The sequence below is a fragment of the Capra hircus genome, chromosome 19 (assembly GCF_001704415.2).
Source record: "Capra hircus breed San Clemente chromosome 19, ASM170441v1, whole genome shotgun sequence".
Taxonomy (NCBI): Eukaryota; Metazoa; Chordata; class Mammalia; order Artiodactyla; family Bovidae; genus Capra; species Capra hircus.
Window position 1 is genome coordinate 4623341 of NC_030826.1, and position 14285 is coordinate 4637625.

Here is a 14285-nt window from a genome sequence, read left to right on the forward strand (position 1 = left end):
TTGCTTCAGTCGTGTCCAACTCTTTGCAACCCTATGGACTGTAGCCTGCCAAGCTCCCCTGTCCATGGGATTGCAGGTGGAACCTGATTTATCCTCATAATCTGGAAAGATAATATATTCTTCCTTTGAGATGCCTCTATGACTTGGAATATGTTGAACTAAACTTTAATAGCTTTAATAAACATACAAAAATATTAAAAACTCATGACTGTGAGTTTAAAAACTCAGTTCACTCCAAAATACTGGAGTGGGTTGCCATATCCATTTCCAGGGGATCTTCCCAACCCAGGGATCAAACCTACATCTCTTGTGCCTCCTGTATTGGCAGGCAGATTCTTTACCACTAGCACCAACAGTCTTAATCTGGGACTCAGTACCTAGAATAGGGTTTGGCAAACTACAGCCTGCAGCCAAATCCAGCCAGCTATTGTTTTGTAAACAATAAAGTTTTATTAGGACACAGATGCTACATTTCTTTACAGATTGTGTATGGATGCTTTGGGGCTACAAAGACAGAAAAAAAGTAGTTGCAATAAAGACCATATGGTGCACAAAGCCTGGAATATTTGCCCTGTTATTTACAGAAATAGTTTGCTGATCCCTGATGTAGAAAAGTGCTGAGCACAAAGTAGTCATTTAACCAGTTTTCAAAACTTGTTCAAATTCTGTCACAAAAGCTATTTGAAATCCTGAAAGATGATGCTGTGAAAGTGCTGCACTCAATATGCCAGCAAATTTGGAAAACTCAGCAGTGGCCACAGGACTGGAAAAGTTCAGTTTTCATTCCAATCCCAAAGAAAGGTAATGTCAAAGAGTGCTCAAACTACCGCACAATTGTACTCATCTCACACACTAGCAAAGTAATGCTCAAAATTCTCCAAGTCAGGCTTCAGCAATATGTGAATCATGAACTTCCAAATGTTCAAGCTGGTTTTAGAAAAGGCGGAGGAACCAGAGGTCAAATTGTCAACATCTGCTGGATACCGAAAAAGCAAGAGAGTTCCAGGATAACAACTATTTCTGCTTTACTGACTATGCCAAAGCCTTTGACTGTGTGGGTCACAACAAACTGGAAAATTCTGAAAGAGATGGGAATACCAAACCACCTGACATGCCTCTTGAGAAACCTATATGCAGGTCAGGAAACAACAGTTAGAACTGGACATGGAACAACAGACTGGTTCCAAATAGGAAAAGGAGTACGTCAAGGCTGTATATTGTCACCCTGCTTATTTAACTTCTATGCAGAGTACATCATGAGAAACGCTGGGCTGGAAGAAGCACAAGCTGGAATCAAGATTGCTGGGAGAAATATCAATAACCTCAGATATGCAGATGACACCACCCTCATGGCAGAAAGTGAAGAGGAACTAAAAAGCCTCTTGATGAAAGTGAAAGAAGAGAGTGAAAAAGTTGGCTTAAAGCTCAACATTCAGAAAACGAAGATCATGGCATCTGGTCCCATCACTTCATGGGAAATAGATGGGGAAACAGTGGAAACAGTGGCTGACTTTATTTTTCTGGGCTCTAAAATCACTGCAGATGGTGATTGTAGCCATGAAATTAAAAGATGCTTGCTCCTTGGAAGGACAGTTATGACCAACCTAGACAGCATATTAAAAAGCAGAGACATTACTTTGCCAACAAAGGTCCGTCTAGTCAAGGCTATGGTTTTTCCACTGGTCGTGTATGGATGCGAGAGTTGGACTATAAAGAAAGCTGAGTGCTGAAGAATTGATGCTTTTGAACTGTGGTGTTGGAGAAGACTCTTGAGAGTGCCTTGGACTGCAAGGAGATCCAACCAGTCCATCCTAAAGGAGATCAGTCCTGGGTGTTCATTGGAAGAGCTGATGCTGAAGCTGAAACTCCAGTACTTTGGCCACCTCATTCGAAGAGTTGACTCATTGGAAAAGACTCTGATGCTGGGAGGGATTCGGGGCAGGAGGAGAAGGGGATGACAGAGGATGAGATGGCTGGATGGCATCACCGACTCCATGGACATGGGTTTGGGTGGACTCCAGGAGTTGGTGATGCACAGGGAAGACTGGTGTGCTGTGCTCATGGGGTCGCAAAGAGACAGACACGACTGAACGACTGAACTGAACTGAACTGAATAAAAGTTTAATACCCAGGAGACCGACTTCAGGAATCCATTTCTGGTGTTCCTCCTTGCTACTGAGACCATGGCGTCTTCTACCAGAGTGTATCCTGGCAATTCCAGCCAGGCTTTATCTTTGGCAGGGCATAGGACAGACAGAGTTAGGAGAAAGCTGTACTCAAAGAAGCTAGAGTGCAAACCCACTAACTGCTCCCCTTCAACCACTGCAAGACCTCTAAAAGAATTCTTGGAATTACATCTCAGCATTTCTTTCCTTGGGAATCTATCATTTATATCCCAAGACCAACTTGTCTTTAGTGTTTCTTTTTTGCCTCTTTACCATCCACGAAAGTATGCCTCCACCAAGTTCCTTCAGATTGAGTTTTTTTGGGGGGATTCTAAGCTTCATTCCTAGATGCTGTCTCTGGGTCCACTTTAACTCTGTGGCCCTCAAGCCATCCTCACATTCAGCCAGATTCTCAGATTCCCAGTCTATGAGATTTGGTATGGGAATTTTAACAGGTAAACAAATATAATATAAATATGTGGAAAGTGGATCAATTCATTGCAGGAGTCTATTGTCTCACGTGGTTGAAGTAGTAGACAATTCTGTTCTTTCTGTTTTTTTCACTTAAAACAACCATCAGGGAAGCTCTCTTGTTTTGTTTCTGGCTACATTTCTCTTACTTTCCATTTATTCCCAGATTCAGATCCTTAACCTACCTCCCATTGTCATAAATATTGTACTCATCAAAATTAAAATTAAAAAATAAACTAATGAATAAATCTAAATAAGATATGCTCACTATAAAAGGATCCTCTGATTTACCATAGTGTTCCCTTGTTTTCTTTAACTATATTTAATGCACTTAAAATCATACTGAATTGTAATACAAATTATCAGGAGCATTCTAAGCAGAAAGAAAAAAATATCTGTCCCATACAATATTCAAAAGGGCAAACATCAAAACAATGGAATCTCCTGATGCCTCCTTTTAGCCCAGAATGAGCTATATTTCAAGAAATGTAATGTGGGTCATCACTGGAATGGAAGCTCCCTGAGGGCCAGAATTGTTGCCTATTTGATTCACTGTTCTCCCTGCAGTGTCCAAGGAGTGCCTGGCATTGTTAATGAGGTACTATATAGTGTGGTCCTCATATAATAAATATTTGTTGATTAAATGACAAAACATTTTTTACTTCAACTAAAAAACAAGAGGAGAGTGAAAGAGTTGGCTTAAAGCTCAACATTCAGAAAACTAAGATCATGGCATCCGGTCCCATCACTTCATGGGAAATAGACGGGAAAACAGTGGAAACAGCGGCTGACTTTATTTTTCTGGGCTCCAGAATCACTGCGGATGGTGACTGCAGCCATGAAATTAAAAGACACTTGCTCCTTGGAAAGAAAGTTATGACCAACCTAGATAGCATATTCAAAAGCAGAGACATTGCTTTGCCAACTAAGGTCCATCTAGTCAAGGCTATGGTTTTTCCTGTGGTCATGTATGGATGTGAGTTGGACTGTGAAGAAAGCCGAGCGCCGAAGAATTGATGCTTTTGAACTGTGGTGTTGGAGAAGACTCTTGAGAGTCCCTTGGACTGTGAGGAGATCCAACCAGTCCATTCTAAAGGAGATCAGTCCTGGGTGTTCTTCAGAAGGACTGATGCTAAAGTTCCAATACTTTGGCCACCTTATGCGAAGAGTTGACTCATTGGAAAAGACTGTGATGCTGGGAGGGATTGGGGGCAGGAGTAGAAGGGGACGACAGAGGATGAGATGGCTGGATGGCATCACGGACTCGATGGACATGAGTTTGGGTGAACTCTGGGAGTTGGTGATGGACAGGGAGGGCTGGCGTGCTGTGATTCATGGGGTCGTAAACAGTAGGACACGACTGAGAGACTGAACTGAACTGAATAAATATATAAAAATAGTGGCACTTGTAGGCATGGCAGAACTACCACTATTAAATGCTGGGACCTAAGATCTTTTCACACTATTTATGCAACCTCCTGTCACTACAACACTGCAGAAATAGGCATTAAATACATTTTTAAATTAGAAATAAAACCGAGCCTGAGAAAAGTTAAGTAAATTTTCTGGGTGACACAGATTTTAATAGCTGGAACTGATTGCCCTGTTCTTTCTTACATTGAGTTGCCTCTCATGTTTTATATCTGTGGTTTTGAAATAGAAAAGTAATTTTTTAATCCCTTCCTACATGTCAATATTAAAAACCATCCTTCCCCTCAAATAATCTCTGATAGTTTAAATACTGCTCTAAAACACATAATCTCATTTAATCCTACTAATGACACTTTCAGCAGAAATGTAAATTTTAAATCCCTCACATTCCAGAGGAAAAAAATGAGTCCCGCAAGTCTGAGACTTCGTATAAGGCAGAGCCTGAACACAAAACCAGGTTGTCTGATTTTCATGATATTTCATGATTCCCAAAACACTGTACAGAAAAAAACAGAGGTCTGTTACTTCAGCTCTCATTTTGCATATGGAGAGAGGACCAGGAAAAAAAAAAAAAAAACACACACAAATCACAGGAAAAGAAAACCAAAACAGCAGCTCTATCTGAGATAACTGTGGCTGACAAAAAGTCTCTCAATTCCTCCAGACATGTCATATGTAATAATTATCCTCCAGAATCGAATGCAAAATTCCTTTAACAGTTAGCCACCATTTCACTTTCTTTGGCCTCTATATAAATATTTTAATTGTTACCAACTAAGACCTATTGTAGGAACAAAATAAACTTTTATGGAGTGTTTAATGCCCTAATTATTGACACACAAGACAATTTGGATACATTTCAAAGCCATTATGCTGAATGGGAAAAAGAAGAATTTCAAAAGTTTTTATACTGTGTGATTTCATTTCAATAACAGTCTCAAAATGACAGAAATGGAAAACATATTAGCATTTCCCAAGGACTTGGAATGGTGGGTGGGGAGTGGTGGAAAGGCAGGATTGCCATGGGTGTGACTATAATGGGGTATCATGAGGAATTTTGAGGTGATGGAGCAGTTTTGAATCTTGGTTGGGGTGATGATAACAGAATTTACATGTGATAAAACTGCATAGAGCTACCCACACACAGAAATGCAAATGTGAACTGGTAAACTCTGAATAAGCTCTGTGGACTGTACCAATGTCAATTTCCTGGATTTGACAACTGTACTATATAGATGGTGAGATGTTACTATTGAGGACAACTAACATCTTTGTATTGATTTTATAATTTCCTATAAATCTATAATTATTTCAAAAAATAATGTTAAAAAATTAAATCTCCTGATCTTAATGATGACCTCTTTGGTTCATCAGTATCTATGACATCACCAGCCAGGCCTTGGGCAAAGCTACTTTGCCGTTGTTCAGTCACTCAGTCTTGTCCGACTCTTAGCGACCCCAAGGACTGCAGCACAGACTTCCCTGTCCTTCTATCTCCTAGAACTTGCTCAAACTCATGTCCGTTCAGTTAGCGATGCCATCCAACCATTTCTTCATCTGTCATTCCCTTCTCCTCCTGCCTTTATCTTTCCCAGCATCAGGGTCTTTCCCAGTGAAAGTGGCCAAAATGTCGGAGTTTCAGCTTCAGCATCAGTCCTTCCAGTGAATATTCAGGGCTGATCTCCTTTAGGACTGACTGGTTTGATCTCCTTGCAGTCCAAGGGGCTCTCAAGAGTCCTCTGCAACAGCACAGTTTGAAAGCATCAATTCGTCAGTGCTCAACCTTCTTTAAAGTCCAACTGTCACATCCGTACATGACTACTAGAAAAACAAATCTACTTTACCAAACCCAAAAGCCCCTAAGCAGAGCTCTCAGGGCTGCTGTCAGATGTATCCCAAGTCTAATAAAGTTGCTTCTGTTTTTAAAATACATCCATAAAATACATATACTTTATTCGAAGTTCAAATTCCTCATTGAGTATTACAAACAGGCTCATTGTAATCCGGATCCTTCTTGCTTTTCCAGCTTCACCATATGTCCCTCCTCCATCCCCCCCAAAAGAAATGCCTGTGGTTCTGATTATACTCTTCCTTCTCTCTGGAATGACTAGACTCCTGGTCATTCCAGAGCAACTCAGCTGTCCATGCTCAGGAGCCCAGCAGTGCTGCAGGCACCTAGGGGGGGAGTCTCTCAGGAGATCTCTTCCCTCTTCTGCAGACCCACGGTGTCTTTTGGGACCACCTAGCTCTGCTCCCAGTTGGCCTAGCAGTTAAGGAGCAGCATACAAGCATGAGCACTAAGTCGGTTCCGTCGTGTCCAGCTCTTTGCAACCCCATGGACTGTAGCCCGCCAAGCTTCTCTGTCCATGGGACTCTCCAGGCAAGAATGCTGGAGTGGGTTGCCATGCCCTCCACCAGGGGATCTTCCTGACCCAGGGATCGAACCTACATCTCCTGAAGCTCCTGCCTTGGCGGGCAGTTCTTTACCACTAGCACCACCTGACAAGTCCCGAAAAGCAGCCTATGGCAAGTCAAAGTTGGACTAGCCAACAGCTCCACTGAAGACGCCTCACAGCCTCTCCCAGTCAGGATTCTTGAAGAGTGTTGCCTTTGCCAAGTACTAAATCCACTCACCAGTATTTTGCAGCTAACCTCCTGTGATCTAGAAACAAAGTCTAACTAAATTACCCCAGAAGGGAAGTATGTGGACTGTCTCTACCACAACTTCAGGTGTTTACTACCCAGCAAGGATCCAGAATTAACACGAGGGCCTGGCAATGATAAAAGGTAGAATTAAGACTCGATATTGAATCAATAAGTCTGCTAGATTTTGCCTACACGGGTAATCTCTGACAGGCTGAGAACAAACCATTTAATTTGCTTCACACAACCCCAGGGTTTCATGGGCACCCGTTTTAGAGGATGAAACAATACAGCAGAGCCGCAACTTAAACCAGGCCCACCAAGTCAATCCAGTCCCACTCGTTCGTTTATCCTAAGGATTTCTCATCATTTCTGGTTCTTTCCGCTCCTACCTTTCCATCTCTGGTGACTAATCCATTGACAAGCAGTAGCATTCCTGAAGGGGTGCAGTTCAAACAAAGTTATTCTGAGAGATTATTCAAGAGGAGTGGAATATATTGATGAGGTTGATTCTTGTCCCACAGAGTACACATTTTTATCTGGCCCTGAGCTGATTTTTAACTAAGATGGACATTCTGATTAACCTTATCTTTAAAACCTCTTCTCATCATAACTGCACCAAACTTGCTGGATCACCGAGCAATACGTATGGATAAAATAAATAACTGTTGATCCTTCTAAATAATTCAGCTGCACATTAATCTTTGTGAACTTTGGGGGGCTGTGTTAATGTCAGCTTTGCATTGGTTATCTGGGACCACAGAGTATTCAGGACACGTTTCTCACCTCAGCTAAAGGACTACAGAGGTTCTCGTTCAAGACGTAATACAGAAAGATCCTGAACTTACCTCCTGCCGTGGACACTCAGAATCTACAGCTATGTGATTCTGAATTTCCTCTAAAAAACATCCCAAACTACACATCAGGCAAATGAAGAAAAACCCACAATCAAGCAGGTAGGAGAGGTTGACACACAGTGTTGACATAAATCCCACCCACTTTCCTGGTGGCTCAGATGGTAAAAGAATCTGCCTGCAATGTAGGAAACCTGGGTTCAATCCCTGGGTCGGGAAGATAACCTGGAGAAGAAAAGGGCAACCCACTCCAGTATTCTTGCCTGAATGGCTACCTGCTCCAGTATTCTTGCCTGGAGGATCCCATGGACAGAGGAGCCTGGTGGGCTACTGTCCATAGGGACATAAAGAGTTGAGTATGACTCAAGTGCCTTAGCAGCACCAGCAGATGACTCACAATTGGAGAGAACTCTCTGCTTGAGAAGTGAGGGATCTGAACCTCACATTGGGCACCCTAACTTTTAAGACTTGCACCTAAAAAACATGCCTTCAAAACATCTGTCTTTGAAAGGCAACAGGGTTGACGTCCAGGAGACCCACAAGACTCTAATGAGCTGAGAAACAACTCCAAAACTCCTGCACTCACACTCACCCACCCAAGGGCCCCATGCAGAGGGACCTGGTTGAAAAGTGCCCAGAATTCCTTGAAAGGAGGCTCATTTGCTGAAATACTCTCCTGGAGGGAGGGGAGGAGGGAGGCAACAGCACCATCTTCGAACTCCTCTCAGCCTCATCTAACTCACTGTCTCCAGAAAGGAGTTTGTACCCTCCTCTGATCCCCTGATTTTTGTGGCTGCTACCAGGGGCCACCTCTGGATCACCCAGCTCTGGTGGCCAGCAGGGCTGACACTCAAGGGTCCCACAGGACTAATCTGAAGCCTTTGGCACTGGCCACAGCTGAGCATTCTATGAGTGGGGCCCTCTTCTGAAGAACAAGGGCTGATTCTCCATTTTTTTCTCAACCGCTTTCCCTCCAGGCAGTAGAGCTTTGCCCATAATACCTAGCAAAAAAGTAGAAGATAAAGCAGTTGAAGCAGAAGGTTCAGCCTAGTGGATAGAATGGTTCTTTCTTTCCAGTTACCCAGAGCTATTTTGGCCAGTCCCAGACCACGAAAGTTACCTAGAGAGACATCACAACAATGTAGATAGATGCCTACAAGTTATCTGGTCAATTTTATGACCCAAGTTGAGATCTATACAGATCAAAACATTAAATATTGCAGAATCTGCTTAGAAACACAAAATATAATAGCAATTTTCTAGTTTAAAAAAATCACAAACATTTTGAATTCTAAATGCTCCCACTTGAAAAATCTGTATAAGGGCAAAGGCATGTATGTAGAATTCAACCTCTACTTCATTGCACAATGCTAAATCCACCCATTTATTGAATATCTGATCAACTACCTTAAATTAAAGAAAGTATTTCAGATGCTTGCAAGCAATTTAATATAATTAATGGTGCAAGTATATGCCCCCTGGGAGTGCATTCAAATTATAAGAAACCATACCTTTTACAAAAGCAGTCTTCTACTCATTGCCTTCATAAAGAATTGGCAGGCTATAGGTTCAACTGGTATATCACAGAATATTTCTATGTTCAAATTTTACCGGATGGAGAATGTTAAGAGTTAGACATTTCAGTTCAGTTCAGTTCATTTCAGTCGCTCAGTCGTGTCCGACTCTTTGCGACCCCACGAATCGCAGCATACCAGGCCTCCCTGTCCATCACCATCTCCCGGAGTTCACTCAGACTCACGTCCATCGAGTCCGTGATGCCATCCAGCCATCTCATCCTCGGTCATCCCCTTCTCCTCCTGCCCCCAATTCCTCCCAGAAGAGTAAATTTATCTACTCTTTAGAAGGTAGGGCTGATCTGCCTGATAAGCAAAGACTCGGTGCTATTACAGGAGTTTCCAGAAACCCTAGACTAGAGGGTAGCAACCAATGGACAGCAGTTCCAAAAGAAGCAGAAACGCACAGGCAAGCCCAAATTTACTGATGATGGCTGCAAGGAAGATGCCCGAAAAGCAGCTTTAAAAAGGAAAGGAGGAATCCACAATGCCAGAAATGGAAGATTTGAGGGAAGGAGTCAGAAGTTTAAGGTCAGGAGGGGGTTAGATCTGACAAAGATTACATCAGGAATAAGCAACGAAGGTCCAAAGTCCTAACTAAAAAGACCATTCAGGAGTCTGTGGTGTGTCTTTACAATTGGGCAGTGAGGAAGACATAACCAGCTGGCTTAACACATCAGAAGCAGGCTGCTGAAGACTTTGATCACACAGATGGGAACAATGTATGGGTCAGTCATCTCAAAATAGGTCATGAGAGCCAAACGATTCTTCCAAGCCTTTGCTAAATCACCTCTGTGAAAAATAAATCACACAGGAATGGGCTCCAGGCACTGTCAATTCAAAACTTAACCAATGTTTTAAAATTTTTAAAAAGCTATGCTCTCAACCCTTTACTTTAAAATTTATACTCACAATAAAAATTCAAGTCAGGTTCCTTAGTTTTCCCATCAAAATATTAACTCTTCTCCTTATGCATTTTCTTCTAAAGCATATGAATCTCCTTCAGTCAATAACACAGAATATTTATGCTTAAGAAAGGAGACACTGATCTTCATAATATATTCTACCCATCTAATCTGCAAATTCTCCCTAAAGCAACTGATATTCTACAGAGATAGGCTGAGAGACTTGCTGAATATTCATTTCCCTCAATCCTCTAAGCTTTATCTCTGAATCAAAGCAAGTAGCCCAAAAAGCTACGTGCAAGTGTTATTTTATTAATTCACTATAGAAATGCCTCTACAGACTAGTTTAACATTTTGTCTTCTTATTGAAAGGACTGAAAATATGTTATTTCTTGCAAAATTGCTATTGAAAATAGGATATTGTGTAATACTTTCTATATAAAACTATCAAAAGCAAAATTAAAGCAAGAAAAGTATTAGATTCCCTAATAAACAGAAACATTTTTAGAAAATTATGTCATTGAGGTTTTCCACCAAGATATCCAGGAAACCCAAAGTTACATTTTAGTGCCTTTTCCATAATTAATTCTGTATTTCTCTACTCTTATCCTATTGGAGGGCCTCTCAAGTCATTCTTTTGAAAGAGGAAGAATGGGATGAATAGATATTTGAAGCAAATGTAAGAATATTAAAATTGGAATGATAATTATATTTTCACTATTGGTTTGATTTTTTTTAATGAGTGTGAAATTCATAGTTAACTTCATTTATTAATTTCTCAGATCTAGGAAAGTTCCCTGTGGCTGAAACAATGCTATGCATTTATCAATCTTTATTTCATTTTCTTCTTCCTGGATATCCAGGAAGAACAAACTCCTTGCTCAACCTGAAGTTAAAGTGGCACTGTGGATTCTGACCAATGAAATTTAGAAGAACAAATGTGTATCAATCTAAGCACGACACTTAAAACCATTCCAGGGACTTTGCTGGTGGTCCAATGGCTAAGACTCCATGCTCCCAATGCAGAAGGCCCAGGTTCAATCCCTGGTCAGGGAACTATATCCCATATGCCACAAGTAAGACCCAATGCGGCCAAAATAAGTAAATAAATACATATTTTTTTAAATTCTATACTATCTTCTTGTACTCTCTTCTCTACACTTCAGAAAACTTAGAAGCCATGATAAGAAAGGAACATTATCAGAGGGTGCAGCCACTCCCACATTGAACTTCTAGCATCATTGGTAAATTCATTGATAAGTTCATTAATTGACCATTTTTATAATTAGGTATAATTGGAAATTAGTTGGTAATAATATAAGTTGATAACTAATTGGTGACTATTGGTAATTGGTAACTAATTGGTTCATTAATTGGTAAATTATTTGGTAAATAAATTAATTGATAAACTTTTTTCTGAATAAGTGACAGAGATTTCAAAGCTAATTTTGTTATCACATAGCCTCTTCTCTCCTTATTAGTTTCTGTGAAATATGTGATTCAAGAACCTTTCACAAAAATTCTCACCTTTTATTCTTGACTCAAATTGTAGCCTCAGATACTTTTCTGCTCTGTTATACTAATGAGCTGAACTAGAAAGCATGCAAATTTCTATGGCTTCCTCTTTACATGGTCTTGTTTTTCATTTGTGGTAAAAGAAACATAACATGAAAGTTCCCACCTAAACTATTTTCAAAAATACAGTTCAGTAGTGTTAAGTTCATTCACATTGTTCTGCAGCTATCATCATCATCCATCTCTAGAACTCTTTTGAACCAACAGAGCTAATATGCTGTTGCTCATTACATGATAACTCTTCACTGCCTCCCATCTTTCAGTTCAGTTCAGTTTAGTTCAGTTGCTCAGTCGTGTCCGACTCTTTGCGACCCCATGAATCGCAGCACGCCAGGCCTCCCTGTCCATCATCAACTCCCGGAATTCGCTCAGACTCACGTCCATCGAGTCCATGATGCCATCCAGCCATCTCATCCTCGGTCGCCCCGTTCCCCTCCTGCCCCCAATCCCTCCCAGCATCAGAGTCTTTTCCAATGAGTCAACTCTTCACATGAGGTGGCCAAAGTACTGGATCTTCAGCTCTAGCATTATTCCTTCCAAAGAAATCCCAGGGTTGATCTCCTTCAGAATGGACTCATTGGATCTCCTTGCAGTCCAAGGGGCTCTCAAGAGTCTTCTCCAACACCACAGTTCAAAAGCATCGATTCTTCAGTGCTCAGCCTTCTTCACAGTCCAACTCTCACATCCATACATGACTACTGGAAAAACCATAGCCTTGACTAGACGGACCTTAGCCGGCAAAGTAATGTCTCCGCTTTTGAATATACTGTCTAGGTTGGTCATAACTTTTCTTCCAAGGAGTAAGCGTCTTTTAAAATTTCATGGCTGCAATCACCATCTTTAGCCCCTAGCAACCACCATTCTACATGCTCTTTCTATGAATTTGACTAGCCTAGGTACCTCGTATAAGTAGAATCATATAGCATTTGTCTTTTTATAACTGACTTATTATACTTGGGTTTCCCTGGTGGCTCAGATACTAAAGAATCTGCCTATAATGCAGGGGACCTGGGTTCAATCCCTGGATGGGTAAGATCCGCCTGGAGAAGAGAATGACTACCCATTCCAGTATTCCTGCCTCCAGAATTCCATGGACAGAGGCGACTGGCAGGGGGGCTGCCCATGGGGTCCCAAAGAGTTGGACATGACTGAGTAACTAACACTTTCATTTGGCATAACATCCTCAAAGTTCGTTCACATTGTAGCATGTGCCATAAGTTTCTTTTGTTTTAAGGTTGAATAATCTTCGATGTATGCATATCCCACATTTTGTTTCTCCATTCATCCATCAATGGACATTTGTGTTTCTTCCACCCTTTGGCTATTGTGAAAAATGCTGCTACAAACACAGATGTACAAACATCTCTTCAATACTCTGCTTTCGACTCTTTTGGGTCAACACCCAGAAGTAGAATTGCTGGATCATATGATAACTTTGAGTTTTTTAAGGAATATCCATACTGTTTCCACAATGGATGCAGCATTTTACATTCTTACCAACAGTGCAAAAGAGTTCCAGTTTCTCTATGTTTTTGCCAACACTTGTTGTTTCCAGTCTTTTTTTTTTTTCTTTACAGTGGCCATCCTAATGGGTATGAGGTGGTATCTCATCCTAGTTTTGATTTGCATTTCCCTGATGACTGGTCATGTTGAGCAAATGCTTACTGGCCGTGTGTACATATTCTTTGGAGAAATGTCTATTCAAATCCTGCGAGGTCGCAAACAGTCAGACACAACTAAGCAACTGAACTGAACTGTACATATTTTTATTCATTCCTTGTTTTTTGCTCTTGTGGAGTTACCTACATGGTCTTTTAAAGTCTAAACCTGGTCAGTTAACCCTTTCTTCATCCTTTTCCTTGCATTCTATTCAGAACTACTTCTCTCCAGAGACAAAAGCTTGGAAAGCTATATTTTCCTAAGATAGGTTTTCTCTTTATATACAGCTAAAGCTGGGATATTTATTTTCACTAAATGTAAAGACAAAAATTAATTTTATCTGAGGAGAAATTTCTTGAAAAGTTAGAGCTCTGTGTATGTCATAATAAATTTGTTCAGGTGCTCAGTCATGTCTGAATCTTTGAAACCCCATGGACAGCAGCACGCCAGGCTTCCCTGCCTTTCACCATCTCCCAGATTTGCTCATACTCATGTCCTTTGAGTCAGTGATATCATCCAACCATCTCATCCTCTGCCATTCCCTTCTCCTCCTGCCCTCAGTCTTTCCCATCATCAGGGTCTTTTCAAATGAATCAGCTCTTCGCATCAAGTGGCCAAAGTATTGGCGCTTAAGCTTCAGCATCAGTCCTTCCAATGAGTATTCAGGGTTAATGGATGGACTGCTTTGACCTGCTTGAAGTCCAAGGGACTCTCAAGAATCTTCTCCAGCACCACAGCTTGAAAGCATCACTTCTTTAGTGCTCAGCCTTCTTTATGGTCCAAGATTCACATCCGTACATGACTCCTGGAAAAAGAATAGCTTTGACTATATGGACCTTTATCAGCAAAGTGATATGTCTACTTTTTAATATGCTGTCTAGGTTTGTTATACTTTTTCTTCCAAAGAGCAAGTGTCTTTTAATTTCAAGGCTGCAGTCACTGTCCACAATGATTTTGGAGCCCAAGAAAATAAAGTCTGTCACTGTTTCCACTTTTCTCCCATCTATT